Source organism: Balaenoptera borealis (assembly GCF_965194805.1).
Source record: "Balaenoptera borealis genome assembly, chromosome: X".
In the NCBI taxonomy this organism is placed as follows: Eukaryota; Metazoa; Chordata; class Mammalia; order Artiodactyla; family Balaenopteridae; genus Balaenoptera; species Balaenoptera borealis.
Window position 1 is genome coordinate 56,895,278 of NC_138881.1, and position 15,232 is coordinate 56,910,509.

The following is a 15,232-nucleotide window of genomic DNA, read 5'->3' on the forward strand; positions in this document are numbered from 1 at the left end:
TCACCTCAAAAAGATATCCTATACCTGTTAGCAGGCATTCCCCTTCCCCCCTGTCTCCAACTCCTGGAAACCACTAATCAACTTTCTGTGTCTGTGGATTTGCCTATAATGGACATTTCATGTAATTGGGATTATACTATAAGTGGCTTTGTATGACTGCTTCTTTCACTTAATGTGATGTTTTCAAGGTGCATCCATGTTGTAGCATGTATTAGTACTTCATTTCTTTTTATTGTGGAATAAATTTTCACTGTACAGATATAGCACATTTAATTTATCTATTCATCAGTTGATAGATACTTGGGTTGTTTTCACCTTTTGGCTGTTTTGATTAATGCTGCTGTAAACATTCATGAACAAGTTTTTGTGTGAATGTATGTTTTCATTTCTTTTGGGTATATACCTAGGATTGGAATTGCTGGGTCATATGATAACTCTATGTTTAACCATGTAAGGAACTGCCAAACTGTTTTCAAAGTGGCTGCACCATTTTACTTTCCCCCCAGCAGTGTATGAGGGTTCTGATTTCTCCACGTGCTTGTCAGCACTTGTTATTATCTGGCTTTTTGATTATAGCAATCCCAGTAGAAGTGAAGTGGTATCGCATTGTGGTTTTGATATGCATTCCCCTGAGAACATTTTCATGTGCTTATCTGTCATTTGTATATCTTCTTTAGAGAAATGTCTATTCAGATACTTTGCCCATTTTAAAAATTGGGTTGTCTCTTTATTAATCAGTTTTAAGAGTCGCTTATGGATACTAGATACAAGTTCCCTGTACTTTGAAAATATTTCTCCCATCCTGGGGATTGTTTTTCCACTTTCTTGATAGTGTCCTTTAAAGCATAGATGTTTTTTATTTTGATGAAGTTCAATTTATACATTTTGATTGTGTTTCTTATGCTTTGGTGTCATATATGGGATTCTGTTTCTAAACCTAGGGTCATGCAGATTTACCTCCATGTTTTCTTTTAAGTGTTTTATAATTTTAGCTCTTATATTTAGGTCTTTGATACATTTGAGCTAATTTTTGTATATGGTGTGAGGTAAGTGTTCAATCTCATTCTTTTGCATATGTCTATCCAGTTGTCATGGTACCATTTGTTGAAAAGACTATTCTTTCCCATTGAATGACCTTGGAACCCTTGTTGAAAACCAGTTAACCATAGACACATAAGTTCATATCTGGACTCTTAATTCTATTCCATTGATCTATATGTCCATCCTTATGCCAGTACCACATGTTCTTAATTACTATAGCTTTGTAGTAAGTTTTGAAATCAGAAAGTGTGAGACCTCCAACTTTGTTCTTTTTTCAAGAATGTTTTGACTATTCTGGGTCCCTTGCATTTCCATATGAATGTTAGGATCAGCTTACCAATTTCTGCAAATAAGGCAGTGAGGATTTTGATAAGGGTTGCATTGAATTTGTAGATCAATTTGGGAGTATTGCCATCTTAAAAATATTAAGTCTCCTAATTCACGAACACAGGATGTTTTTATGTGTATTTAGATCTTTAATTTCTTCCAACAAAATTTTGTAGTTTTTAGAGCATGTATAAGTTTTACACTCCTTTTATTAAAGTTATTCTTAAATATTTTAGTCTTTTTGATGCTATTGTAAATGCAATTGTTTTCTTAATTTCATTTACAAGTTGTTCATTGCAAGTATGTAGAAATACCGTTTGGGCTTCCCTGGTGGCGCGGTGGTTGAGAATCCGCCTGCTAATGCAGGGGACACGGGTTCGAGCCCTGGTCTGGGAAGATGCCACATGCCGCAGAGCAACTAGGCCCGTGAGCCACAACTACTGAGCCTGAGTGTCTGGAGCCTGTGCTCCGCAACAAGAGAGGCCGCGATAGTGAGAGGCCCACGCACCGCGATGAAGAGTGGCCCCCGCTTGCCACAACTAGAGAAAGCCCTCGCACAGAAATGAAGACCCAACACAGCCAAAAATAAATTAATTAATTAATTTTTTAAAAAAAAGTACAAGTAAAGAAATACCGTTTATTTTTGTATATGGATCTTGTATCCTGCAACCTTACTGAATTTGTTTATTAGTTCTAACAGGTATTTAGTGGATTCCTTAGGATGTTCTATGTATAAGATCCTGTCATCTGTGAATAAAGATGGGTTTACTTCTTTCCATTTTGGATGCCTTTTATTGCTTTTTTATGCCCAAGTACCCAGGCTAGAACCTTTAGTACCATGTTGAATAGAAGTGGTAAGAACAGGTATCTTTGTCTCATAACTGATCTTATGGATGTTAGATGTGGGTATATCTTACATGTCTTCTATATAGTTAATAAAGTTCTTTTGTATTCCTAGTTTGTTGAGTGTTTTTATCATAAAAGGGTGTTATATTTTGTTGAATGCTTTTTTTCTGTATCTACTGAGATGACTATGATTTTCATTTTCTATTCTATTGATATGGTATATTAATTGTTTTTCGGATATTAAACCATCCTTGCTTTTCTGTGATAAATCACACTTGGCCATGGTGTATAAATCATTTATGTTGCTGAATTTGGTTTGTCAGTGTTTTCTTTTATGGCTTAGCATATGGTTTATACTGGAGAATGTTCCATATGTTCTTGGGAAGAATATATATTCTGTTGTTGGGTGGAATGTTCTATAGATGTCTCTTTTCTAGTGTTTTGTTGAGGATGTTTGCATCTTTATTATTATGAGATGCTAGTCTTTAGGTTTCTTTTTCTGTGATATCTTTGTCTGGTTTTGGTATCAGGGTAATACTGGCTTCAAAGAATGAGTTGGGAAATTGGGAAATATTGCTTCTTCTTCTATTTTTTTGGAAGAGTTTCTGAAGAATTGGTATTAGTTCTTTTTTAAATGTTTGGTACGATTCACCAATGAATCCATCTGTGCTAATACTTTCTTTGTAGCTGTTTTTTAAAATTGCTAATTCAACTCATGTTATAGATCCATTCTTATTGTCTATTTCTTGTTTAATTAGTTTTGGTGGTCTGTGTCTTTCTAGGAATTTTTCGATTTCATCTGAATTGTCTTATTTATTGACACACAATTGTTCAGAGTATTCCTTTTTAATCATTTGTATTTCTGTAATATCTGTAGGAATGTCTTCTCTTTAGTTTCTGATTTAGTAATTTGAGTCATCTATGGTTTTTTCTTTGTGAATATAGCTATAAGTTTGTCAAGTTTGTTAATCATTTTAAAGAACCAGCTTTTGGTTTCTTTGATTTTCTCTATTTTCTACTCTCTATTTCATTAATTTGCACTTCATTATTTCTTTCCTTCTGCTTGTTTTACATTTGTTTATTCCTTTTTTTCCAGTGTCTTAAGGTGGAAATTAGATTACCGATTTGAAATATTTCCTCTTTTTTAACATAAGTATTTACAGCTATAAATTTCCCCCTAAACACTGCTTTAACCACATCTTAATTTTTGGAATGTTTCATCTTCATTTTCATTGATCTCAAAGTATTTTCTAATTTTTCTTTTGAGTTTTTTCTTTGACCAAGTGGTTATTTAGGAGTTTGTTGTTTAGTTTCCACATATTTGCGAGTTCCTGAAATATCTTTCTATTTTTGATTTCTAAATTCAATCCATTGTGGTCAGAGAACATAATTTCTATGATTTCTATCCTTTTAAATTTATTGAGGTTTTTTTTTATGGCCTACTAAATAGTCTATCCTGGAAATTGCTCCAGGTGCACTTGGGAAGAATGTATATTCTTATCAAAAATCATGGAAGCTAGTAAACAGTGGAATGACATATTTAAAATACTGACAGAAAAAAAGTTGTCACCCAAAACTTCTATACTCAACAAAAATATCCTTCAAAAATGAAGGAGAAATCAAGACATTCCCAGATAAACAAACACTGAGGGAGTTTGTCACTGGTAGACCTGTACTACAAGAAATGCTAATGATAGTAATTCAGGCTGAAATTAAAGAACATTAGAGAGTAAGTCAAAGCCATATAAAGAAATAAAGAACAAAGGTAAAGGTAGCTATGTAGGTAAACATTAAAGCCAGTATTATTGATTTCTACTTCATAAATCCTCTTTTTTTCTATACAATTTAAAAGGTAAACACATAAAACAATAATTACAAATCTATGTTAATAGGTATACAATGTATAAAGATGTGATTTGTGAAAATAACAACATAAGGAAGATGGGATGGAACTGCATAAGAGCAATATTTTTGTACACTAAAGAAGCTAAGCTGGTACTACTTCAAACTAATTGGTACAAATTTAAGATGTTTATTTATTCTTTAATCAGTGTTGGTAGTTTGTCTGTATCTAGAAATTTGTCTGTTTCATCTAAGTTATCTAATTTGTAGGCAAACAATTTTTCATAGTATTTTCCTATAAGTTTTTTTTTTCTGTAAGGTATAGTAGCAATGTCCCCACTTTCACCTATGATTTTAGAAATTTAGTTCTTTCTCTCTTCTTTGTCTCTCCCTCTCTCTCTTTGGTAAGTATAGGTAAATGTTAGTCAGTTTTAATAATCTCTAAAAAAACAGCTTTTAGTTTCATTGACTGTCTCTATTATCTTTTTATTCTCTATTTTGTTATTCTCAGCTCCATTCTTTATTATTTCTTTCTTTCTGATAATTTTTTGTTTAATTTGCTCTTCTTTTTTTTTTACTTCCTTAAGGTATGAAGATAAGTTGCTTATTTGAGATTTCTTTTCATTTTTAATGTAGACATTTACAGCTATAAAATTCCGTCTGAGCATGGCTTTCATTTCATCTTATAAGTTTTGGTATATTGTGTTTTTAATTTTAACTTGTATCAGAGTATTTTCTGATTTCCCTTCTGATTTTTTTTTCTTTCATTCATTGGCTATTTAATGTATGGTTTTATTTCCACATATCTGGAATTTTCCAGTTCTCCTAATGTTATTGATTTCTAGTTTCATTTCTTTGTGTTCAGAGCATATCCTTTGTATGGTTTCAGTCTTTCTGAATTTATTAACACTTGATTTGTGGCCTAACATATGTTCTGTTGTGGAGAATGTCCTGTCTGCAACTGGAAGAAAAATATGCATTCTGCTGTTGTTGGGTGGAGGATTTGTGTATGTCTGTTAGATCTAGTTGGTTTATAGTGTTGTTTAAATTCTCTATCTCCATAATGATCTTCTATCTGATTGTTCTATCATTATGAAAAGTAGGGTAATGAGGGACTTCCCTGGTGGCACAGTGGTTAAGAATCCGCCTGCCAATGCAGGGGACACAGATTTGATCCCTGGTCCAGGAAGATCCCACATGCCGCAGAGCCCATGTGCCACAACTACTGAGCCTGTGCTCTAGAGCCCATGAGCCACAACTACTGAGCCTGTGTGCCACAACTACTGAAGCCCACACACCTAGAGCCCATGATCTGCAACAAGAGAAGCCACTGCGATGAGAAACCTGTGCACCGCAACGAAGAGTAACCCCCACTTGCCACAACTAAAGAAAGCCTGCGCACAGCAACAAAGACCTAATGCAGCCATAAATAAATAAATAGATAAATTTATTTAAAAAAAAGCAGGGTATTGAAATCTCCAACTATTATTATAGAATTGTTTATTCTTCCCTTCGATTCTGTCAATTTTTGCTTCATATATTTGGGGATCTGTTGTTGGGTGCATATATGTTCATAATTGTTATATCTTATTGAAAATCTGATTAGAGCAATAACGAGTAAAGAGATTGAATCAGTAATTAAAAACTTCCCAAGCAAGAAAAGCTCAGGACCAAATGGCTCCACTAGTTAATTCTGCCAAACATCTAAAAATAAGTTAACACCAATTCTCAAAATCTTCCTAAAGAAGATGAGAGAACACTTCCTAAGTCATTCTATGAGGCCACCATTACCCTGATACTAAGGATAGACAAATATATCACATTAAAAGAAAGCCACAGATCAATATCACTTGTGGATATAAATCTAAAAATTCTCAACAGAGCACCAGCAAACTGAATTCAGCAGTATATTAGAAGTATTATACACCAGGACCAAGAGTGATTTATGCCAGGAATGCAAGGGTCTTTCAACATTTAAAAATCAATCAATATAATACACCAGCATGGGCACACGCACTCCTGGGCGCACAGAGAACAGGGCATCTGCCATGGAGCAGTGGTTAGCTGAGTTCGGGGTAGGGCCCAGAAACCAGCCAGGTTGGTGGCAGAACCCAGCACTTCAGAGCCACCGTGCACAAACCTCGGGAGAGAAGGCAGAAGCAGCTGTAACTCCAAAGGCAGCCCGAGGCTGGCTAAAACTGTTCCTGGTGTGGAAACCGAGGCCCTTGAGTACCCAGGCCCAGCCCAGCCTTGCTCAGGGAGCAGCTTGGCCTGGGGACTGCATGTCACAGCCATCGCAGAATCCAGCCAAGCCACCACCTCTGCCGCCCCCGCCCGAGGGAGGCCAGTCTCCCCTGACCGACATCACCTTCTTGAAGGTGCTCCTCTGGTTGGTCCTGCTGGGACTGTTTGTGGAACTGGAATTTGGCCTGGCCTATTTTGTCCTGTCCCTCTTCTACTGTAGGCATGTGGGGGAAACGAGGCCCCGAGGAGAAGACAGAGGGGGGAAGAGCGGGTACTCCGTGTTCAACCCGGGCTGTGAGGCCATCCAGGGCACCCTGATTGCCCAGCAGCTGGAATGCGAGCTGCACCTGAGACCCCTGCAGGGGAGATAGGACCAGCCCTGCCGTTGACTGGCCCCCAGGGCCCTCACACCCCTGGGGTGCCGATTTGTGGGTTTGGCTAAGGATAGCTTGCAGGTCAGTTCTGTGACCCCGCAGTTCCACACGCTTTCCCTGATTTCCTGCTGCAGTTTTATATCAGAACTTCTTTTTGGTTTTGGTGAAACTCCCAGAAAGACACTCACTGTGGGTCTGATGCAATTTATTAAAATTACACACTCAAGAAAGGAGACCTATTTGTCTCTTTATTTAAGAGAGGTGATTTTTAGAACAGTAGGAGGGCATTGGGGAGATAACTGTTTAAAATATCCAGCTGTTTGAAGTAACGGTTTGGTACATCAGGACTATATGTTAAAAGTAAATATTCTCTTTAAGTCTTTTTTTAAATTAATTAATTTTTTAAATTGACATATATTTGATTTACAATGTTGTGTTGGTTTCAGGTGTACAACAAAGTGATTCATTTATACATATACATATTCTTTTTCAGATTCTTTTCTTATATAGGTTACTACAAAATATTAAGTATTTTGTAGTTCCTGTGCTATACAGTAGGTCCTTGTTGTTTGTTTTATATATGGTGGTGTGTATCTGCTGATCCCAGGTTCCTAGTTTATCCCTCCCCCACACCTTTCCGCTTTGGTAGCCATAAATTTGTTTTCTATGTCAAAAAAAATTGTAATACACCATGTTAATGGAATGAAGGAAAAATCCACATGATCATCTCAATTGATGCTAAGAAAGAATTTGACAAAATCCAGCACCCTTTCATGATAAAAAAAACCTTAACATACATACTAGGAATATATATATCATATCATATATATATATATTATATATATATATATAGAACATTCCATCCAAAAGCAGCAGAATACACATCTTTTCAAGTTCACATGGAACATTCTCCAAGATTTTAAATCACATGCTAAGCCATAAAACAAGTCTCAGTAAATTTAAGAAGATTAAAATCATATTAAGCATCTATTCTTACCAGAAGGCTATAAGACTAGAGATCAACTACAAGAAAAGAACTGTATAAAACATAGAAACGTGGAGGTTAAAATATATGCTGCTAAACAATTAATGGGTCACTGAAGAAATCAGAGGAAATAAGAAAAATACCTGGAGACAAAGGAAAACAAAAACACAACAATTAAAAATCTATGGGACATAGCAAAAGCAGTTCTAAGGGGAAAGTTTTTAGTGATACAAGCCTACCTCAGGAAACAAGAGAAATCTCAAATCAACAGCCTAACCATACACCTAAAGAAAATAGAAAAAGAACAAACGAAACCCAAAGTTAGTAGAAGGAAAGAAATAATAAAGATCAGGGCAAAAAAAAAAAAAAAAAAAAAGATCAGGGCAGAAGTAAATAAAATAGAGAATAAAAAATATAAAAGGTCAATTAAACTAATAGTTCTTTAAAAAGATTTTAAAAATTGATAAACTTTTATCCAGAAACATCAAGAAAAAAAAAAAGAGAGGATCCAAATAAATAAAAACAGAAATGAAAAAGGAAAAGTTACAACTGACACCACAGAAATACAAAAGATCATAAGATATGGCTATAAACAATTATGCACCAATAAAATGGACAACCTAGAAGAAATGGACAAATTTCTAGAAACATATAATCTCTCACGGCTGAACCAGGAAGAAATATAAAATAGGAACAGACTGATTACCAGGAATGAAATTGAATCATTAAAAACAAACAAAACAAACAAAAAAATCACCAACAAACAAAAAGTCTATCACCAGATGGTTTCACAGGTGAATTCTACCAGACATTCAGAGAAGAGTTAACAACACCTGTCCTTCTCAAACTATTTCAAAAAATTGCAGAGGAAGGATCCCTTCTGAACTCATACTATGAGGCCAGCATCACCCTGATACCAAAACCTGATGAAGATATCACAAAAAAAGAAAATTACAGACCAATATCTCTGATGAACATAGATGCAAAAACCCTAAACAAAATATTGCAAACCAAATTCAACAATACATTAAAATGATCACACACCATGATCAAGTGGTATTTATCCCAGGTTTGACATCCACAAATCAATCAATATGATATATCACATTAAAAAACTGAAGAATAAAAAATCATATGATCATCTCAATAGATGCAGAAAAAGCATTTGACAAAACTCAAGATCCATTTATGATAAAATCTCTCAAGGTGGGTATAGAGGGAACATACCTCAACATAATAAAGGCCATTTATGACAAGCCTATAGGCAACATCATACTCAATGGTGAAAAGCTCAAAGCATTTCCTCTAAGATCAGGAACAAGACAAGGATGCCCACTCTCACCAACTTTTTTTTGGTTTGCTTTTTTGTTTTTTTAAATTATTTTAATTCCACTCTCATCACTTTTATTGAACATAGTATTAGAAGTCCTAGCCACAACATTAAGCCAAGAAAAGGAAATAAAAGGGATCCAAATTGGAAAGGAAGAAGTTAAACAGTCACTATTTGCAGATGACATGATACTTTACATAGAAAATCCTAAAGATGCCACCAAAAAACTACTAGAGCTCATCAATGAATTCATAAAGCTGCAGAATACAAAACGAATATACAGAAATCTGTAGCGTTTCTATACACTAACAATGAATTATCAGAAATAGAAATTAAGAAAACAATCCCATTTACAATCACATCCAAAAGAATAAATCTAACTAAGGAGATGAAAGAACTGTACTTGGAAAAATATTTATTAGACACTGATGAAAGAAATTGAAGACAACATAGACAGACGGAGAGATATACTGTGCTCATGGATTGGGAGAATTAATATTCATAAAATGACCATACTCCCCAAGGAAGTCTACAGATTCAGTGCAATCCCTATCAAAATACCAATGGCATTTTTCACAGAACTAGAACAAATAATTCTAAAATTTGTATGGAAACACAAAAGACCTTGAATAGCCAAAACAATCTTAAGAAAAAAGAACGGAGCTGGAAACATCACGCACCCTCACTTCAGACTATGCTACAAAGCTACAGTAATCAAAACCAGTATGATACTGGCACAGAAATAGTCACATAGATCAATGGAACAGAATAGAGAGTCCAGAAATGAACCCACCTTTATATGGTCAATTAATCTATGACAAAGGAAGCAAGAATATACAATGGGGGAAAGACAGTCTCTTCAATCAATGGTGTTGGGAAAACTGGATAGCTACATGCAAAGGAATCAAACTGGACTACTTTTTCACACCATATACAAAATTAAACTCATAATGGATTTGAGGGATAAATGTAACACCTGAAACCATAAAATTCCTAGAAGAAAACATCGGCAGTATTCTCTTTGTGACATTGGTCTTAGCAATATATTTTGGATATGTTTTCCCAAGCAAGGAAAATGAAAGCAAAAATAAACTAATGGGACTACATCAAACTAAAAAGCTTTTGCATGATGAAGGAAACTATCTAAAAACTGTGAAGGCCACCTACTGAATGGGAGAAAATATTTGCAAATGATATATCCAACAAGGGGTTAATATCCCAAATACACAAAGAACTCATATAACTTTGTATCAAAAAACAAACAACCCTGGGACTTCCCTGGTGGTGCAGTGGTTAAGAATCCACCTGCCAATGCAAGGGACATGGGTTCGATCCCTGGTCTGGGAAGATCCCACATGCCGTGGAGCAACCAAGCCTGTGCACCACAACTACTGAGCCTGTGCTCTAGAGCCCTCGAGCCACAACTACTGGAGCCCGTGCTTGGTGACGAGAGAAGCCACCGCAATGAGAAGCCCGCGCACAGCAACGAAGAGTAGCCCCCGCTCACCTCAACTAGAGAAAACCCGCAGCAACAAAGACCCAGTGCAGCCAAAAATAAATTAATTCATTTAAAAAAAAAACAAAAAAACAACCCAATTAAAAAATGGACAGAGGATCTGAATAGACATTTTTACAAAGAAGACATACAGGTGACCAACTGACACATGAAGAGATGCTCAATATCACTAACCATCAGAGAAATGCAAATCAAAACCACGATGGGATATCTCCCTACACCTGTCAGAATGGCTATCATCAAAAAGACAACAAATAACAAATTGTTGGAGAGGATGTGGAGAAAAGAGAACCCTTGTGCACTGTTGGTAAGAGTGTAAATGGGTTCAACCAGTATGGAAAACAGTATAGCAGTTCCTCAAAAAACTAAAAATAGAACTACCATATGATCCAGCAATTCCACTATTGGGTATTTATCGAAACAAAACGGAATCACTAATTTGAAAAGATATATGCACCCCTATGTTCATTGCAGTATTACTTACAATAGTCAAGATGTGGAAGCAAACTAAATGCACATTGATAGATGAATGGATAAAGAAAATGTGGTGTACATACACAATGGAACATTACTCAGACATAAAAAATGAAATCTTGCTACTTATGACAAAATGGATGGACCTAGAGGGTTTTATGATAAGTCAGACAGGGAAAGACAAATACTCTGCGATTTCACTTATATGTATAATCTAAAAAACAAAACAAATGAACAAATACAACAAAACAGAAACAGTCATAGAAACAGAAAACAAACAAGTAGTTGCCAGAGGGAAGGGGTTAGGGAATGAAAAATAGGTGAGGGAGATTAAGAGGTACAAACTTCCAGTTACAAAATAAATGAGTCGTGGGTATGAAATGTACAGTGTAGGGAATACAGTCAATAATTATGTAATATATTTGTATGGTGACAATGGTAACCAGACTTATCGTGATGATCATTTTGAAATGTATAGAAATATAGAATCACTATATCATGCACCAGGAGCTAACATAGTGTTGTAGGTCAATTATACTTCAAACACAAACAAACTCATAGAAAAAGAGATCATATTTGTGGTGACCAGAGGTGGTTAATGGGGCAGGTTGGGGCGGGGGGAGAATTGGATGAAAGTGGTCAAATGGTACAAACTTCCAGTTATAAGATAAATTAAGTACTAGGGATGTAATGTATGACATGATTAATATAATTAACACTGCTGTATGTTATATATGAAACTTGTTAAGAGGGCAAATTCTAGAAGTTCTCATCACAAGGAAAAAAACATTCCTATTTCTTTAATTCTGTGTCTGTATTAAATGATGGGTATTCACTAAACTTATTGTGGTAATCGTTTCATGATGCATGTAAGTCAAATCATTATACTCTACACCTTAAACTTATACAGTGCTGTATGTCAGTTATATCTCAATAAAACTGGAAGAAAAAAAAAGAAATAGCAGCTTATGTATATAAATTAGGAATAAATGAGGAAACTAATTACCAGGAGAAACCACTAAAAGAGGAGAAGGTCTGGCATGGGAAAGGATGGGGCAAGGGATGGTTGGTTGTTATATTGAACACTTCCGCTCTTTGATTTTTAACCATATACATGTGTAATATTTTGATTTCAAAAGTACTTTTTAAACTCTGTAATTCTAATCCTGTCCACTCCTGGCCTCAAATCCTTCTAAGGCTCCCCCCCCAACAAATGATACATGTTAAATTATAAATTATTTACATGTCACTCAAAGCCCTTCAACATCTGGCCCCAACCTACATTACCAGCATCATTACTGCTCTTTTCCTTAAAGTACCTGGGACGCTAGTCACAGCAATCTATTTGCAGCATCTTGGGTACCATTTTCTTTCATGCTTCCATGCTTTTGCACGTTTTGTTGCCTCTGCTTGACTTTCCCCTCTCCCTTCCCCTCTCCTCCTCCTCCTCTTCTTCCTCCTCATCTCCCTGATGAACCCACACTCATCTTCCCAGAGTCTGCAAATGTCACCTTCCCTAGGAGGCCTTCCCTACTACCCCACAGGAAGATTTTTGCCCTTTCCCCTGTGCTGTCCCAGCATTTAGTACATTGCCCTACTATAGCACAGATCACATGGGATTTAACTTGATGAGTCTGCTTCCCCCACTGGATTGTGGGCTGCTTGATGGCAGTGACCAGCATTTATTCATGTTTATATTCCCAGGGCTTATCCCATGCCTTATTGAATTGAATGTGTTTTTAAAGGACATTTGAAAAAATATTTCACTAAGAAACTAGGGAAAATCAAATAGTCTCAGAAAGCTAGTAGAGGTGATTGTATTACAGCATCACCATAACTGTGAAGAAAGAAATGTTGATAGTGTGATAGTTCCTCAAAATGTTAAACGTAGAGTTACCATATGACCCAGCATGCCCACTCCTAGGTATATATCCACTCTTAGGTATATAGCCAAATATATATCCACACAAAAAATGGTATATGGGGCTTCCCTGGTGGCGCAGTGGTTGAGAATCTGCCTGCCAATGCAGGGGACATGGGTTCGAGCCCTGGTCTGGGAAGATCCCACATGCCGCGGAGCAACTGGGCCCGTGAGCCACAACTACTGAGCCTGCGCGTCTGGAACCTGTGCTCCGCAACAAGAGAGGCCGCGATGGTGAGAGGCCCGCGCACCGCGATGAAGAGAGGCCCCCGCTTGCCGCAAGTGGAGAAAGCCCTCACACAGAAACGAAGACCCAACACAGCCATAAATAAATAAATAAATAAGAGATCTTCTTAAAAAAAAAATGGTATATGAATGTTCATAGCAGCATCATTCATAATAGCCAAAAATGAAAATAACCTAAGTGCCCATCAACTGAAGAATGGATAAAAAATGTGGTATATCCATATAATGAAATATTATTTGGCCATAAAAAGGAATGAAGTACTGATACATACTACAACTTGGATGAACATTGAAATCATGCTAAGTGAAGCCAGACACAAAACGCCACATATTGTATGACTTCATTTTTATGAAATTCTCAGAATAGGCAAATCTATAGAGACAGAAAGTATGTGAATGGTTACTTAGGGCTGGAGGTGAGGTGGAGGTGAATGGGAGTGACTGCTAATGGGTATAAAGTTTCTTTTTGGGGTGATTAAATGTTCTAAAATTAGTTAGTGATGACGGTCACACAACTTTGGGAATATGCTAAAATGCATTATATTGTACACTTTAAAAGAGGGAACTTTATGATTTGAATGATATCTCAATAGAGTTGTTTTTAAAAAAAAGAAACGTATAAAAAATCCTGGAAGGAAACACACCAAAAATTTAACAAGTGGTTGTTAACTTTGAGTTGTGGGGTTTTGTGAGGGAGATTGTTAATATTTTTCTTTCCTTCTACTTTACAGTGCTTTCCATACACTCTATGATGAACATGTAATTAACATCAGACACTTCATGCTTTAAAATATCAAGAAAGAGGAGAGAGAGAATTAACATATTCTGAGCACATGCTATGTACTCGTAGGGTAATCCCCACAGCATTCCTGTCAGGTTGCTATTCCTTTTTTCAATTTCACCAGGGTGACAGGGGAAAAAAATGAGACTTAAGGATTCACTGTCTTTCCCCATTCTCCTCCCCCTTCTAAAAAGCTTCTTGGGTTTTCTGGCTTGATTTGGGGTCTTTTGGTTTGTTGAACTGGTAGTAATGACTAAAGGAAAATTGAAAGAGGCCTTGAAAGTCGGGACTGATTTACAGTAAAAAGAGTAGAGAGTGACCAGAGAAAGCAAAGAAAGCTCTGGGGAAAGATCAGAGGAGGGCAGAGAAAGAGAAGACATAGCAGGGGCTGAATGTGGGGGGAATTAGTCCTGTGTGTAAAAGGATGGATTGGATTCTGGATGCCTGACCCTTTTAATCATTCTGATTTCAGCTCAGACATGGCCACTTCAAAGGCCCCGTGATGATGTGATACCCACTTCTGAAGGAACCCCTGCCACTTCTATCTCGACCTCTTTCCATCCCATTACCCTGCATTATCCTCTCCATAGTATTGATTACTATCTGAACGTGTCCTATCTTCTCTTGCTGGGATGCGAGCACCATTCCAGAAGCGGAGCCTCCTCTGGCTTGTTCACTGCTCTATTGCAGGACTGGGAACCAGGTCTGGTAACTTGTGGTGTTCGGAAAATGAGAATTGCGTTTTCTGTTGTCATTCATTGACTCCTCTCCCCTCACTTATCTCCACTTTTTCCAATGCTATTCATCCTTCAAAGCCTCGCTCAAGACCCAGCAACTCCTGGAACTCATATCTCTTGGCTAGAAGTGAGCCCCTGTCCTTGACACATGAGCCCTCAACTACTCCCATACCGGTCTCATAAGCTCTTTGATGCTAGGGTCCATTTCTTATACATCACAGCAACACATTTTACTGAGCTTATTTGTGTGTGTGTGCACGCCAGAAAATCAACACATAAGAAAAATAGTCATTTTAGACTGATAACTTATGAAGAAAATAAAACAAATTAACGGCCTAGATGAAGACAAGGGTTGGGGGAACGGCACTAATTTCATCTGGATGGTTGGAGAAATTTCCCTGAGGAAGTGGCAATTGAGCTGAGATCTGACTGATCAAATCTGGATCTTTCTGTATCTCCCACAATGCCCTACATATCGCATTTGCTGACTGACAGACCATGGAGTGTCATGAGTAGAATGTTCCTAAAAGTTATCTAGTCCAGGTCCAATCTTACATAGGTTTCACCT

At 36.7% G+C, this 15,232-nt stretch overlaps 1 pseudogene across 1 annotated transcript; it reads left to right on the forward strand.

Annotated features, from left to right (window-relative positions):
• Nucleotides 1–5,254: 5,254 nt before the first annotated feature.
• LOC309620882 (SAYSvFN domain-containing protein 1 pseudogene) lies at nucleotides 5,255–12,827 on the forward strand (annotated as a pseudogene). The gene has a single exon. The product of its transcript is annotated as an SAYSvFN domain-containing protein 1 pseudogene (transcript).
• Nucleotides 12,828–15,232: the final 2,405 nt, after the last annotated feature.